The 16,653-nt window shown below is 41.8% G+C and overlaps 1 long non-coding RNA gene across 1 annotated transcript; it reads right to left on the bottom strand.

Moving 5' to 3' along the window:
• Positions 1–409: 409 nt before the first annotated feature.
• On the bottom strand, positions 410–15,849 carry LOC133364452 (uncharacterized). The gene is made up of 3 exons (XR_009757944.1): positions 15,779–15,849; positions 13,648–13,809; positions 410–760 (listed from the first exon to the last, which is right to left on the bottom strand). It is a non-coding gene; the product is annotated as an uncharacterized LOC133364452 (long non-coding RNA).
• Positions 15,850–16,653: the final 804 nt, after the last annotated feature.

The raw sequence follows: 16,653 nt of genomic DNA, 5'->3' as shown, positions 1-16,653 counted from the left end.
AAAGGAGTAATCCTGCCCCTGTACACATGAGGTATGGAGAATCTGGGCCCTCTAGACATTGTTGGACTACAATTCCCATCATCCCTGGCCCTTGTCCATGCTGGCAGGGACTGATGGGGAGCTAGAGTCCAATATCATGGAGGACCACAGGTTTCCCATCCCTGTTTTTGCCCCTTAGAAACTGATATTTACACTTTTTTTAAAAGATTCAGGCAACATCAAGTGGCACATCTAAAGTCACTTGCAGTCCTAGGAAGTAGGCAGATGAACCAGAAAGTTGATCTTCATCTCATTCCTCTTGTAGTCATGGAGCTAGGCAAATACTCAGTAACATATACTAAATGCTTGCAACAAATGCATGTACTGTTTATTTATGACAACACACACATACACACACAACCCCCCAAAAAATTGCCAGCCATGTCATGTTTTGTGAGCTCTCACAGCTGATTGCACATTCACAGCAATTTCAGGATCTATGTTGGAGAATCATCATCAATCAACAGAAGATTCTTCTTCTACCACAGGGAACTTGTGGTCCCTTGATGTACATGAGGATTCTCAGTACTTATGTTCTGACTCAGTCTGTCCTTTGCCCAAAGTGAAGATCCCTTTGGAAGGAACTTCTTTTTTCAGGCAAGATGTAAATCCTCCTGTGGATTTTTATGTGACAGCAGAACATTCTTTTATTGCTCTTTATACTCAATTTTCCATGGTCAGTTTTCCTAGGAGACTACTTTCACATGAATTTCGTGGTTGCCTGCAAAAGACCAAGATAAATACTAAACCAGAATATTAAAGTAAGTCATTTCAACCAAATGCAGGCAATTCAGTGGCCACATAAATTGAGTGGTGGGGTGAAAAAGTGGTCAGAAGGCACAGAACTGGGTGAGGTAAAAGACAGCCGGAGGAAAGGTATTACTAAAAAATATTCTCTTCCTTGGCTATCTTTTTTTTTTGTCCTCAACAAACAATGTATGGTTTAGTTATTACCATCCAGCATTTGTCAGAAGACATGCCCGTATGCATGCTGGTAAGATCAGTCAGGTTGGTGAGCATGACAGATACAGGACCTTCTTGGTGGTGGCCCTATAGCTACCTTTCAAATGACTTTTATTTTGATTACTATTTATTAGATTTCTTACCCACTCTTCCCCATGAGGTCCCAGGGCAAGTTGCAACAATAACCAACATTAAAATCAGTTAGACTTATGCTTAGCTCCTACAGTACAGGATTTTAAGTGGGCCTTTAAAACTTACCTGTTCAGTGCAGTAGCAGACAGCATGGTGGGGCTGTGCTGCTCATCTGTCCTTCCTCCTGCTGAGTTGCTGCTGCATACTGGGATAGAGAATGGGAGGGGTGAGGCCCTGGTGAGGTTGGTGCAGTGCACATGCATAAGTGGAGTCAATCTTCCACTCCTGATGGTGTTCTTGTGCCATGCTGGCCTCGCCACCACCTCACCCCTCCTGGTATGGAACCTCAATTCATCAGGAGGAAGGTCAGGTGAGCAACCACAGCCCCAGAACACAGTCCACTACTGGTCCACTGCTGCCTTTCCCTAAGAGTTCAAATGGCTTGTGTGAGTCAGAACAGCTTTCTTATAGTAATTCCTTTTGCATACAATTCTTTAAGAGGGAGTGGCCCTAAAAAAGCAGCTTATCAATATAAAAAGGTAAAGGTGTCCCTGCACTTATAGTGTGAGTTGCTTCCAACTCTTAGGGTGACGTCTTGCGACGTTTACTAGGCAGACCATATATATAGGGTGGGATTGCCAGTTCATTCCCTGGGCTTTCTTTACCCCCCAGCATATGCCGGGTACTCATTCTACCGACCACGGATGGATGGAAGGCTGAGTGGACCTCGACCCCTTTTACCGGAGATTCGACTTCCTCCTTCCCTTGGAATCAAACTCCGGCCATGAGCAGAGCTTTGGCTGCGTTACCGCCGCTTACCACTCTGCGCCACGGAGATATACCTTGAACAAATACATAGCCACAGCATAAATCAGGGTTTCGCAGTGTGGAGTCACTTAAGTGCGTAGGAAATCCCAGCTGTTGAATCACCAGTGACAAAGCATCAAGCCAATGTGAGTTAAGCAGCTGAATGACTAGAGGGTAAGGATTATCCATTTATGTAAAATTAATCAAAGTATCTGCTTAAAATAGACTAAGATAATATCATTTGTTATTAGCCTGCTGCCAAAGGTTCTTGTGGGTGTTACTTGGTGCTGTTTTTATGTTGTTGTTTTGTTTTTTGTTTTGTTTCTATGGTATAATATGATTATTTATTTATTATTACATTGATATCCCACCTTTCCTCCAAGGAGCTCAAAGTATACTTGGTTCTCCTCCCTCTTCATTTTATCCTTGCAACAACCCTGTGTGGTAGGCTAGGCTGAAAGACTGTGACTGAGTGAGGATTTGAACCCCGGTCCACCAAGTCCCAGGCCAGCACTGTAATCACTACATCACACTGGCTCTTTGTGTTTTTAATGGTGTTGCAAATCACTTAGAGACTCCTTCAGGTAACTAGTGTCTAGCAGATGATGATGATGATGATGATGATGATAGCATGGCAAAGGCATTGTGTGCAAGGAACCAAATCCAGTAAAAACGTATAGCTCGGACACTGAATTCAAGGGGTGATAAGTCTGTAGAAACGTAGTTTTCTGCTCTAGGGAAGCTTTAAGGGGCCACAGTAAACAAGAACAGAAACCTAGATGAAATCCTATTTTTGGACAGAAAGTAAGCAGCAACAACACTATCCTAATATATAGTTTCACACAGTAGAAGTCTAAGATCTATCATCAAGCAGAGACGAAATATTTTTAAAACATATTTAAGAATGTTTGGAAATCTGTTGATTCCACCAGAGGGCATCTTCCCTGTGGGAATCTCGTGCAGCAGCTTCAAACTAGTTGTCAGACAGGAAAAGATTGTGTTGTTTTCTTAAGCTCTCTTCAGCTTAACCCAGCAGAAATGGTAACAGAACAGAGTGGCCACTAAACACATCACTCCCTGCCTCCTCAGCAAAAGGAAAGGAAATGCGTCACCAAGACAGAAGAGACATAGTTGCATAAAATTTGCATATGCTAACCATATGGATAGATGCAAATTTAGAAATAATTACTGTCATTCAAATGGAAATGCAATGCACCTGATCATAGCTGGGAAGGCTGTGGGCAGGTGACCTGTGTGCCTGCTCAGTCTGCTGTCCAGGTACCGAGCGTTGATGGGCAACTTCAAAGCCTCTCCTGCTTTCCCTTTTTGGGGTTCTTTAAAACAGGCTTGGACCAGATACCACTTTGGATAGAAGCCACCTTCAAGTATGGGACTGTCTTCTGACTGTCTTCTGTCTTACAGAGGCTACACGTCCTCTGTAAATGTAAATGGGCTGCCTTCAAGTCAATTCTGACTTATGGAGTCCCTATGAATAGGATTTTCCTGGTAAGCAGTATTCAGAGGTGGTTTTACCATTGCCTCCCTCTGAGGCTGAGAGGCAGCAACTGGCCCAAGGTCACCCAGTGAGCTTCAAGGCTGTGTGGGGATTCGAACCCTGGTCTCCCAGGTCGTAGTCCAACACCTTAACCACTAGACCACACTGGCTCTCTGTAAAGTAGGACACAAAGCTACCCTATGACAGAATCCTACAGTGCCAACTATATGTATCCTCTGATGCAGTTTAGAAGTGAATTGATTTGACTTAGGGCTAGGGATGGGTGAGAAATTCAATTCAGTTGGCATTTAAAGCTGAATCTATCAAATCTGCACTTTCCGCAAAAAGATGAGAACTGTAACACGGCCATCCTTCAAAAGTCTCCGTTATCTGGATTTTGCGATGCAGTTCTCCAACCAAACCATGTTTACAAAAATGCGTGTGGGGGGGGGGATGTGTGCAAAAAACAAATACGTTCGTGAAAATAACATTGAAATGCATTATATTAGGAGAAATTGCTTGCAGAATGTGTACATTAATCAAAACAGCATAGAAAAATGTGTTCATTAGGTTAAATTCAGACTAAAATGCAGAAGAATTTTCACGAGGATTTTTTTTTTAAAAAAATAGCAAATTGCTGCAGATTTAAGATTGGAAAAATCAGAAACTGAGAGAAGCAAAATTGACAGATCCATCTCTAGGTTTGGAGTTTAATATGGATTTGAAGCTGCTTCTTTCTCTTTTTGCAGTGTTCACACTTTCCCCCTGCTACATTTGGATTTTCCCAATTTGTGGATAATCTGATAAGGGAAGAAAACCCAATATAAAATTGCATATTATCTGAGTGTAGACATGCTGAAGCAATTGTGGGGACCTGTTTTTATTTTTTCCATGTGTGGTGAGGTTTCCCTGGGAGACATCTATCGCCACCCTCCCTAGTTCCATTTTATTTCCATCACTCCTAAAAGAAGGATGAAGCCATTCCTTTCCCACTGATTGTTGCTGAAGGCCCATTTTTATTTTTAAAGCATCTCTTTTGGCAGAGCTGCTCTTGCACAAAACAGGTGTATTAAAAAATATACATAAAATTTACCCTTGCAGTAAATTTACCCTTGCAGCTGCAGAAGGTAAGAAACATTTATTTATTAAATTTCTAGCCCACCTTTCCTCCCAAAGGAGCCCAGGGTGGCAAACATCAAAATGTGAAAAGAACGCAATTCAGAATAAAACAAAGATGTGGAAAACATTGAAAAACAATTACAAACCATCTAAAAACAATGTAAAACAATCACATACCTCATTATTACTAATTTCAAGGTTTCCATGGCCAATATCTTTCAGCCATCAAGGGGAGAAAAGGAAGCAGCAGACTTTCATGGGAGCTGCTTCAGATCTTTGCTTGGCTTGGAGTGACTTTATATATATATATATATATAAAAAAAACCTCTTTTGTACAAATCTGGTATATTGGAAAACTAGTGTTTCATAAGTGAATAAACAGGTGCACAAGGTAAACAATGGATGTCAGGTTTCCTGGCTTGCAGTTACACACATCATCATGTCAACATCATCTTCATCTCCCCTTTTGTGCAAATCGTATATTGGAAAATGTGTATGTAAAATAATAAAAAAGGGGTGCAGGCACAGCTAAGCAAATACCTGGGCACATGTCCAAAACAAACCTAAGGTTCCAGAACTTATGATGGGTGGGGAAGTATTAACAGAGGGGAGGACACAACAGCACACAGTGCAACATATCCCATCAAGCACTGCTCACTAACGTGGAAAGGAAACATTGGGATAGATTTCAGAGGCGTAACACTGAAAGTGCTCATGTGCAGATGAAGGTGCACAAACACACACATGGAAACAACAACCGACGTACGCATGAATGCCCTTGTATGGACACAACCTCAGAAATGGCAGGGGTTTGAAAAAGGAGACCCGTCATATTTATTTTGTTACATTGATGCTCTGACTTTTTTCAAGGGAGCTCAGGATGGCATAGAAACGCTGTGATCAGAAGGTCACTCCCTCACAGACCCAAACCTGCTTATCTTCAGCAAGGTTGCTGCATCATTTACTTTCAGAACATGGGTGAACTCAGAAAAGCACCAAGACATTTTGCTGTCTCAACTGGCTGGATTGGGCAATCTGACTGGTATGCCCCAGGTCTCCTTGCAATGCCTCACATGATCTGAATTTAGTCCCCACACCTGTGTGACTGGGGCTCATCTCTCAGAGCCACTGCCTGAGTTGGCGTACAGTCAGGCCGACCCTAAATCAAAGAAATTTCCCTGAAGGAAAAAGTGACCCTGACATTTATGTTTGCCAACTCTAAGACGTGCTCTTGTTCCTTTAATAGCAGCTGCATTGGCAGATGTTAAATATTTCCAAAGTTATGATAAAAGCATCACTTGTTGATTTCTTCAAATTAAACTGCTGTTAAAGGCCAGATCACTCCCCCACCCCAATCAATTGCAGGGCTGGCTCTACCATGAGGCAGAGTGAGGTAGCTGCTTCAGGTAGCAAATATTGGAGAGGGGGCGTATGAGGAGTCACTCTGCCCATTTCTCTTGAGCTCCCGTCGCCATTCCTTTCTGACGAAGCTGTATGCAATGCACCCTACACTCCCTAAGCTATCCTACTGCGCTCAAGTGTGGTGACCGAAGTGTAGTGGCAAATTCAGAAGTGCAGGATCCCTTCATGATAGTCACACCCATGCTCCCCCCCTTTATTTGCTGCTGGGTTGAGAATGAGATCCTTGTTAATGCTTTCTCCCACAATAGCAGACATCCCTAGGAGCCAATAAACATGAAAGGGGTGAGTGTTAGCTAAGAGCCCCCAAAACCCCAGACAACTATACCCCTGGTGGTAGAGGATGTTGTCCTGTCACCAGTGTTGAATTATGAGTCCAGTGCTAGTCTGATCATCTTCTCTATGTGGAAATGGCTAGTGGCTAGCACCATCTTGTATTGAGTCAGCCCTTCTCAGTTTGCACCCCTAAAAGATCATGATCTAAATTGTAATCTTGCTCCTGTTTAAATCATGAGGTTTAAACAGCTAGTGTGCAAATGATTGTTGTAGTTTCTGCAAGGTAGTTGGTAGAGAAGACAAAACTACTAAAGGGGCAAAAATGGAGTATATGAACATTCTAAAGAGAACCCAGATCAGCATGTTCAACCTTACACTCTCCACATGTTTTGAACTATAAAAATTGTTTTTATATTGTTTTAAATTTTTAAATTGTGTTTTAAATTGTTTTTAAAATATGTATTTTAAATTGTATATTTGTTTTAATGTTTTTGATTGCTGTAAACCGCCCAGAGAGCTTTGGCTATGGGGCAGTATACAAGTGTAATAAATAAATAAGATAAATAAATACAACTCCCATCAGCACCAGCCAGCATGGCTAATGGTCAGGGATGATGGGTATTTTTTTTTACCATATATTTGTATGTCGGTAATTCTACCATTGTGAGCTACCTTTAGTGGGTCTGCTACCCAGTACTACAAAGATGGGAAATTTGTGGCCCTCCAGATGGACTTGGACTACAAATCCTGACTATTGGCCATGCTGGGTGGAACAGTTGGAAGTCCCAGTCCAAAACCTTTGGAGTCCAACAACATCTGGTGGACCGTGAGTTCCCCATCCCTGCAGCACTACGTCCCAACCTACCCTCTGAAGACCAATGTGAGAACTTGCAGAAACCAAAGACAGCCCAATGAAGTCTGCCATAAATAAGCACTAACAATATTTCCAATAGGGCATCACTTGCATGCCAAGATAAGGGTGTCATTTAAAGAAAGAAAAATAGGGGCCAGGGGGATGGGGGGGACACCCACCCACTTACCCCCATGTGTTAGGCCACATGATTATTTCAGGTACATTTATATTTCCAAAAGGAAAAAAAGCAGAACAACAAAAAAGGATTTAAAAGGAGAGGGGAGTCCAAATGGTGATCAAAATTAGAAGGTTTTCTGTGGCACATAGTGTGCCCAACACATTCAGCTGATAGTCTTGTTCACAGGTAAGCTTGCTCTATCCATTGAAATGAGTGTGGCCAGTAGAGGTTTGTCCATTAGGGCAAATGGGGCACTGCCCCACCACCATCAGTCTGTTCTCAGACAACCACCACTTTTCTGCCCTCTTTCTTACAACCAGTCTAAAGGGTGGCACTAATTGTCAGCATTTTTCCTCTTAATATCAGTGTTGCCCTTGCAGAACTCAGTAGAGGAGAGGATGGGGACAAAACCAGAATTGGTTGGTTCCATTTATCATAGCCTCTGGCTCCACCTACTGTTGGCCTCTGGTGTTACATCTTACCAGTTCCAATAGATATCAGGGATAGGGTTTCCAGGAGTTAACTTTTCACCCGGACACTTAGGATTTTTGGGGTGCTCTCCAGGTCTCTGGGTGACTCACCTTAATCTCTGGAGCCTCAGCTTTCATTTTAAAAAATTAAGTTTCTAGGTGGTCTGGCTCCCAAGATATACACCAAAATGTCAGCCCCACTCCTGCAACTTTAATTAAATGAGCTTGTAGCTGGCTGCTCTAATCCCACCCTTTCAGGTTTGTAGCCAATAAGTGAAGTCAAGGTTGTGATTGACAAGGCAGTAACTAGAGTCCTTGGCAACTAAACAAACTTGTTTTTTCCTGCTTTTCTGAAAATCTTATCAGTTGAGTAAGTATATAGCTTTCAGTCTTTTTCTCTCTTGTGTGCAGGAGTCAAACAAGTCGAAATATTCTTGGGCTGTTGAAGAGGGCACTGTTTTGAAAATCTTCCCAATATGAAGCTTTAATCCAGTACTTGCTTTTCTGGGAGTAAAGCTGCAATGCTAATCCAACATACCCAGAGTAAACCCCACTGAATTCACTAGGACTTACTTTTGAGTAGACATGATTAGGATTGTGCTGTAAATTGATGGGACTTTTGAGTGAATATACCAAAGAATTGTGTTTGTGTTGTAAATCTTTCTCTCCTCCTCCAATCCTATTTTAAAGCAATTAGGCAGGGCTTACATAGGTATTTATTTATTTATTTATTTGTTTGTTGACATGACTTCCTCTGGCTCCACACCGCTTTAGCACAGCCAGCCTCAGCGCCTCGTGAGCTCTCTGGGCAGTTTACACTGCTTTTATTATGTAGGAAACTAATACTGGTTTTATTTTTTTAAAAAATGTTCTGCAATGACAAACTGGTTTTGCCAATAAACTATTATATGGAGTGTATGTATTTTTACATCTCCAGTCTGTGTGTGTATGGAGTCTTTCCAACAACCCTGTGAGGCTGGGTTGCAGACTGGAAGCCAAGGCAGCTCACGATAAGAAATAAATCCCTTTAAAATCCAATAAGCATAAAAACAATTATAAACAGTTGCAAAACAGCTTAAAGTGGCATGATTCTGAATTTTGGGTTGAGTGAATGAAGTTCCTTATCACTTGAGGCTGCAGTTCTGTGCACGCTTCCCTGTTTGAGTAAGCCCCACTGAATACACTGGGACTTGCTTCTGAGTAAACAAATGTAGGATTGCACTATAAATATTTTTACAGGTTGTGTGAATAATAAACATATTTGATAGACATGCTTATATAAATATTTCATCATATTATGTCCCCATAAGTATCTGATTTCACACTATGGTTGTACAGTATTACTTCCTCTTACATTTTCAGTGTGCCCTTCTTCCTTGGGTTGTTCATGGTTCCTTTCTGTTGTTTTCACCCTGAGGGGCAGATTAGACTGAGAGATGGTGAGTAGCCCATGGTCACACAGTAAACTTTATAGCTCATTTCCATTTTAAAAAAATAATTAAAATGATTTACGTGCAGGCAAAGTTTATACGTTTAAAGCACATCGAATTTGCATTTAAAGTACATGACTTCCTCTAAAGAATCCTGGGAAGTGTAGTGTCCCCCTCACAGTTATAGCTCCCAACATTCTTAATAAACTACAGTTCCCATTATTCTGTGGTGGGATTCACGTGCTTCAAATATGTGTTGAATGTGCTTTAAATGAACGGTGTGGAACTGCACTAGGTATGATGTTCATTCTTTTGTGAATTGAAAAGAACAATTCTAAAAGATATTTTTTTAAACAGAGGAAGGGTTGTAGCTCAGTGGTAGGGCATATGCTTTGCAGGCAAAGGTCCAAAATTCAATTTCTGGAAAAGACTATTGCCTGGAATCATGGACAGCCAATGCTAGTCCATGTCATCAGTACTGAACTAGATGGTACCAAATGGCCTGAGTAGGTATAAGGCAGATTCCTTTGTTCCTAAAAGTGGAAAGAGACCCAAGGGCCACTCTAAAATTTATTCATGTATTTTAATTACAACATTTATATATCACTTTATTATTTAAAAAATCTCAAAGCAGTTTACAGAAAGAATTAAAGCAATAAAATTATTGGCAAAAACAGTTAAAAGACTGGCATTTAAAAATATTCAAAATAATAAAACCAAGAATGAGTTAAAAATAGATAAAAACATAATAGCTTCTACATGCTTGGGTAGGCTTGCCTGAACAAAAATGTTTTAGCAGGTGCCAAAAACAGTATAATGAAGGTGTCTGCCTAATGTCAATAGGCAGGGAGTTCCAAAGTGTAGGTGCTGCCACACTAAAGGAGTGATTTCTTACAAGAGCAGAACAAGTACTATGTGGCACCCGTAACATGGAAAGCTCACCTTGAACTTGGCCTGGTAGCAAATTGGCAACCAGTGCAGATTTCAGAGCAGAGGTATTATGTGCTGATAGGGTCTCACTCATTTCAGTAATTCTGCACTAACTGCAGCCCCTGAGTCAGGTTGTGCTGCATGGGAATTTCTGTGATCTTGGCTGACTGGTTGCCAGGATTTTTTTAGTTTTGGTTTTTCGTTAGGAATCCTGACTGGTTGTGGAGTTCTGAGTTTTCTGCCTTACTCATAGGAATCTTCTAGTGATTGGTATGGTAATGCATTTAGGAAATCATCACTGTCTTTTGTTTTTATTTTTCTATTTGCATTTCATTTCCCTTTATTCTCACTCCCTTTCATCCATAGAAGCAACAACAGTGGTTCCACGCACTTCGCTCAACCCCCTTAAACCCACCGGTGATGTACCTTGTTCTTTGCATGATTGATTGTGTTTTGCCCAATAGCAGTAAAAGAGAATTCACATACTGGGCAACGTGGCTGCAATTGTTTTTCCCAAGCTGCTGCCTATGAAGGTAGACCAAACCATTTGTGTTTCTCTCTGTCAATTATTATTCACTGGAATTGGGTTGGCTGTCAAAGTGAGTTTTTAGCAGCCCACAGGGGAGACAGAAAAGGGTAGAGAATCTTCTTACTCATTTCTCAGACCTCTTTCTGAAGTGACGGGTCAAATCTGTAAAGCAGCCATGTTAAAATGTAGGGGCAGGGAATTCCAGGCAGGGGGTTGCCAACCCTACTTGGATATGGATATCTTTGCAGAGGATTCCTGGTCAAGCTTTATCAACAACACAATCCAAACCATATCTACTGAGAAGTGAGTCCTATTGAGTTCTATGGGGCTTAGTCCCTCAGTAAGTTTGTTTACAATTGCAGTCTTCAGGGGCATCCATCTTTGCTCCTGAGTGCTCCCATCAAACATCTCCACAACACTAGGCTCCTTTCTTCTTATAGTGGCCTTCTGGTGACTGGTCTGGCCTGAGGACACTTAAAATCCTTTTTGCCAGAAGCAAGTTGGCTAGATTAAATGTTCCCTACCCAGGCTCCATCTTTTAGCTAAGATTGCTATCTTAATTTCCAATCAGAGAAATGTTTCTGTTTGAATTGTATGCTCCAAGCAACTGTGGTTGATGCTTAATGTATCATGCTTAATGACATCACTCAGGCACGCCCTATGACATCACTACGGCCCAAAATCTCAGGGTTTGGGATGCTTCTGACCTGGCAACCCTAGGTCCCATGGAGTTTGACATACTTTGTTCCTCTATAGCTTTGCATCCCCCTTTGGGGCACTTATGCCTCTTGACCATGTTACTGATGCTATACGTTCAGATGCCAAAGACACAAATCCCATTGCTATAAAAAAAAGATGTTCATTCTGCATTCCTAACATTGCAATAGTGCTTATGAAGTATTAAAGAGAACATAATAACTTAAACTGCACTCCTTTTTTGTATATTAACTCTGAATGCATTATATCTTGCTCCTCCTGCCCCCTCCTGCAAACTCCTTTTCCCTCCCTCTTGAAATCTGAAATGGCACCCCTGCTATAAGACAATAAATTAAACTCCCCATTTCCCATCAGAGGTAGCACAGCTTATAGACCAGGCTACCTTTTCCATTAAGAATAGCATACACCTTATTAAGTGTTTTTATTACCCCATGCTTCCAGCAATATTTCCATTAACCTTTTTTAGAAAAGGAAAATAACAATCCCCTTCCAAATGGCACAGATTCTCAACCCAGGCGGAACTTTCTTCTGTCTAAAAATCTGATGCCCAGAACTGTTGCTGATCAGGCAAGCTGCTTGTACTCTAGGCAAATGGAGGTGATTATTGTAGGTCAGTGGAGGCTGTTGGCTCTGATGTCAGTGGGGCAGTAAATCCGCCCTGGGATTTAGTTTGAATTTTCAAGGAGCTCTCCAAGGCGCTCATCACCTTGGACAGCACCTTGAAAGTTCAGACTGAAAACCAGAACAGATTCACTGTCCTACTGACATCAGAGCCAGCAGCCTCCACTATAGTAGGGAGCACACGCAGGGCTGGCCTGACATTTTGCTTCTCTCTCTCCTCCCAATTCCATGAACAGAAGCTGACTGGACTGGTAGCTGAATCTTATGACTGTAGAAGGGTCAAAGGGCTCCTCCAGATTATTATTATTATTATTATTATTATTATTATTATTATTGAGCAGTCATCCTGATTTGCTTGTACAAAGCTTATGCAGATGTTATACAATGCCCAGTCTTTATTGAGCATCAGTTTATTTATTTTATTTATTTATTTGTTAAATTTTTATACTGCCCCACTAGCATAGCTCTCTGGGCGGTGTACAACAAAGAAATACAAATATATACAATAAAATCCCATAATAAAATACAACAAAATATAAGAGAGTAAGAAAACTAAAAACAGTTACAGCACATATTAAAACTAGATTAAGTTAGATTAAAATGCCTTAGAAAAGAGGTTTTGACTTGGTGCTGAAAAGATAGTAACGTCGGTGCCAAGTGCACCTCATCGGGAAGACTATTCCACAGTTCGGGGGCCACCACTGAGAAGGCCCTAGTTCTTGTTACCACCCTCCGAGCTTCTCTATGAGTCAGAACTCGGAGGAGGGCCTTCAATGTAGAACGTAGTGTATGGGCAGGTTCATATCGGGAGAGGCGTTCCAGCAGGTATTGTGGTCCTGCGCCATATAAGGCTTTATAGGTTAAAACCAGCACTTTGAATCTGGCCCGGAAGCATATTGGAAGCCAGTGCAAGCGAGTCAGAACAGGTGTTATGTGTTCGGACCGCTTGGTCCACATTATCAGTCTGGCCGCCGCGTTTTGCACGAGCTGTAGCTTCCGAACTGTCTTCAGAGGCAGCCCTACGTAGAGCGCATTGCAGTAATCCAATCGCGAGATTACCAGAGCATGTACAACTGATGTGAGGTCCTCCCTGTTCCATTACATGTGTGTGTGTGTATTATATGACAATGAGCAGTCACCCTGATTTGCTTGCCAAAAGGTTGTATGTCTTCCCATTAAATAATAATTTATTCCACACTGCTTAGTGCATTTCTCAATCACTTTCCTAATCGCAAAAAGGCCACATTTTTAAAAGTGTGTTTGTTGTACCTCAGCACTTTAATCCATTTTATTTGTGGAAACCTAAATTTCTGGCATGTGACTGAATTTCTCCCACTAAATCCTGACAGTTTAGAGGTGACTAGGGGCGTCCTCCAACTTCCAGTAAGAACAGATACCGCTACTCAGGATTCCCAACATGAAGGTGACAAAAGCATCTCAAGCAGAAGTGAACAAAAGAACATCAGAAGAGCCTACTGAATCAGGCCAGTGGCCCATCTAGTCCAGCATCCTGTTCGCACAGTGGCCAACCAGATGCCTATGGGAAGCCCATAAGCAGGACTTGAGCACAAGAGCACTCTCCCCTCCTGTGGTTTCCAGCAAACTGGTATTCTGCCTCTAATTGTCAAGGCAGAACACAGCTATCACGGCCAGCAGCCATTAACCTTACCTTATTAGAATTTGTCTAATCCTCTTTGAAAGCTATCCAAATTGGTGGCCATCACTGCCTCCTGTGGGAGCAAATTCCATCGTTTTGTGTTTCACAAAGTACTTCTGCGTGAAGAAGAATGTCCTTTTGGCATGAAGCGTGTTACAAGCACAGAAGCCCTACCTGGAGGGGAAAACAGGTAATTATCATTTTTTTTAAAGCAGACAAAGATTTCCCCAGGGACAAATATGAAGGGAAAACTTCAGCTCCTGAATTTCTTCATGCCATGCATGTTTAGAGCCTAGGAGCCTCACCAGGAAAAAAGAAAACTGGGCAACTAGAATTAGAGTTACCAACTGATTTTAAGCAGGGGAGCAACAGCTGTAGCTCAGCGTTAAGAGCACATCTTTTGCATATGGAAGGTCCCTAGCTCAGTCCCTGTCACCTCCAGACTGGGCTGGGCAAGATCCTTGCCTGAAAGTCAGAACAGAATGTAGATAATACAGCCTTAGATGGACCAGTGTTCTGATTCAGTATGAGACCTGTCCCTATGTTCTTAGAAGGCAAAGCTTTTCCTGCTTCAGCAGTTCATTGTCCTCCTGCTAAAGGCACAAATAGCTGCATGATGGGAGGAAATTCTCCTGATGAAGCTACTCCTATCATTGCATTGCCATGCTGGACAGGAAGCTAGATATAGTCAGGAATTAATAACATAAAATGATTAAGCCATGGATGGAGAATCAGTGGCCCTCCAGATATTGTTGAACTCTGACTCCCATCAGCCCCAGACAGTGTGGCTAATAGTTTGGGACAATGGGAATTGTAGTACCCGTCCTTTACCCTGCAGTACCAAAGTGGGTTACAACACTTTCAAATACATCATTAAAAACAATTAACACAACTTAAAATCACAACATGATTAAATGTAGGGTGGCTCCCAAAATATACACCTCGTACATGATCTAGTGCTGTGTGCACACCATGCATTTAAACTACATACATAGGACATTTCCCCTCCTAAAGAATCCTTGACAGAGCTAAAATTCCCAGTACCCTTGACAAATGACAGTTCCCATGATTCTTTGTAGGAAAATGTACTTTAAATGTGCTTTAAATATAGGACATGTATGTGCAGCCTAAATTCCATTCTGCCATGTAGCAGTTGTACATGGCCAGATGCAAAAGAAGGCACAGCTGCTCTTGCTACTTTACTGACACTACTTCTCAGCCTAACCTACCTCACAGGGTTGTTGTGATGATTAAATGAGGAGGGGGAAACCATGTATGCCACCTGAGCTCTTTGGATAAAAGGTGGGATATAAATAAAATAAAATTAAAAAATAGTTGCATAGAAGAAGAAACCTCAGTAGATGTATCTTCTCATGCAATCCACAGCTGCTGAAATGCCCTCTTTCTAGGGTTGCCATGCTCAGGGCCTGAGAATGATTCTGTCTCTTTAAGAGAAGAGAAAATTCAGCCAAGTGCAGGTTTTCTCACAACACTGTAATGGGAAAAACCACAAGGTGAAATTCTCCCTTTCCCCTGCACAACTTTAAAAAATGCAGAAGACCTCTTGGTTGCCAGGCCCAGCCTCCAAGAGGTCTTCTGTACCTTTCAAAGTTGTGCAGGGGGAAGGGAGAATTTCACCTTGTGGTTTTTCCCATTACAATGTTGCAAGAAAACCTGCACTTGGCTGAATTTTTTCTTCTGTTAAAGATACAAAATCATTCTTAGGCCCTGAGTCTGGCAACCCTACCTCTTCATTCTCATAACTATTAAGGACGAGCCTGGCTGCTTTGTCATCTAGCCATCCAGATTCAAGGAGCTGTCTCTACTTTTCCGTTCAGATCATGTGTAAAACTTCTTTGTTTCAGCAACAAAATCTCACATGTTCTCACAGTCTCCAGGTTGGGGGGGGGAACTGTGGAACATTTCCTTTTCACTCAGCTAATAAAGGCAGAGGAGCCCCATAAGAAAAAAGAAGTTGGCAACCCTATATGCTCCTGGCTCCACCAATGAAAAAGTAGGGAAACGAAACAAACCACAATGTGGCAAAATGAACACACAAAGCCAGCCTTTCTTTCAGTTGCATTGCAACAATGTGTTTTATCATTCCCTGGGCACTGTGGAGAAAATGAAAGAGGTTGCTAACCTTGTGAAATGTGTGTTCCTTTAGAATTAAGACAGCTACCCAGGGGGTTGGATTTTTATTTTATTTTTCTCCTTTATGGGCCCTTTAGTCTTCTCTCCCACTTACAATTAACGAATTAAATGCAGCTGTGCTAGTGGGGGGTGGGGTGGTTGGTATAGAAAAACAGCTGGGCTCGAAGGAGGAGAGATCTACATGAGAAAAGAAGTAACACAGCCTAGGAGGAGGAGGACATAGCTCAGATAAAAAAGCCAAATGAGCACAAGAACTAACGGCTATGAATAGACCATAAATAAATGGAGGAGGGAGATCAGGAGAGGGTTGCTGGCAATTAGAAATTAGGGATCTGATCGGGGGGGGGGGGGAGGACACCTCCCTAGCAGAGTTGTAGAAGCAAAGGTGTTCCTAGATTGCAAATACTTGGTGCAATATAACAACTTTTTTTAAACTGTGCAGTTGGACACAAAATGTGGAATGGGATATATATATATATATATATATATTGTACAGTTGGAAAGCTGATGTGCAGTTTGAAAAATGCGGGTGGGGGAATATTAGACACTCTAAGTGTATGCACATGTTTATTAAGCACTTAAATGGCAGGCAATGACAGGGACAGCACGTACACAATTTATATGACAGCAGAATGTGCTAAATTACTTAAAACAAACTGCCCAAACCCTATTACAACACCTTGTTCTTTCTGGCTGGAATGTCCTCTTCATCTTCAGGCAGGTAATGCTTCATGGCATCCCTTAAAATGTTCCTTTTTTGTGTGCCTATTAGTTACCGAACTAAGATAGACTGATAAATGAATCGTTGCTGTATAGTAGATATTACTGACCCTCATGGAGAAGCAGCCGCTGACACAGGATCTA

The sequence above is a fragment of the Rhineura floridana genome, chromosome 9 (genome assembly GCF_030035675.1).
Source record: "Rhineura floridana isolate rRhiFlo1 chromosome 9, rRhiFlo1.hap2, whole genome shotgun sequence".
In the NCBI taxonomy this organism is placed as follows: Eukaryota; Metazoa; Chordata; class Lepidosauria; order Squamata; family Rhineuridae; genus Rhineura; species Rhineura floridana.
Note: the sequence above shows the minus strand (reverse complement) of the source record. Positions and strands in the feature narration are given on the sequence as shown.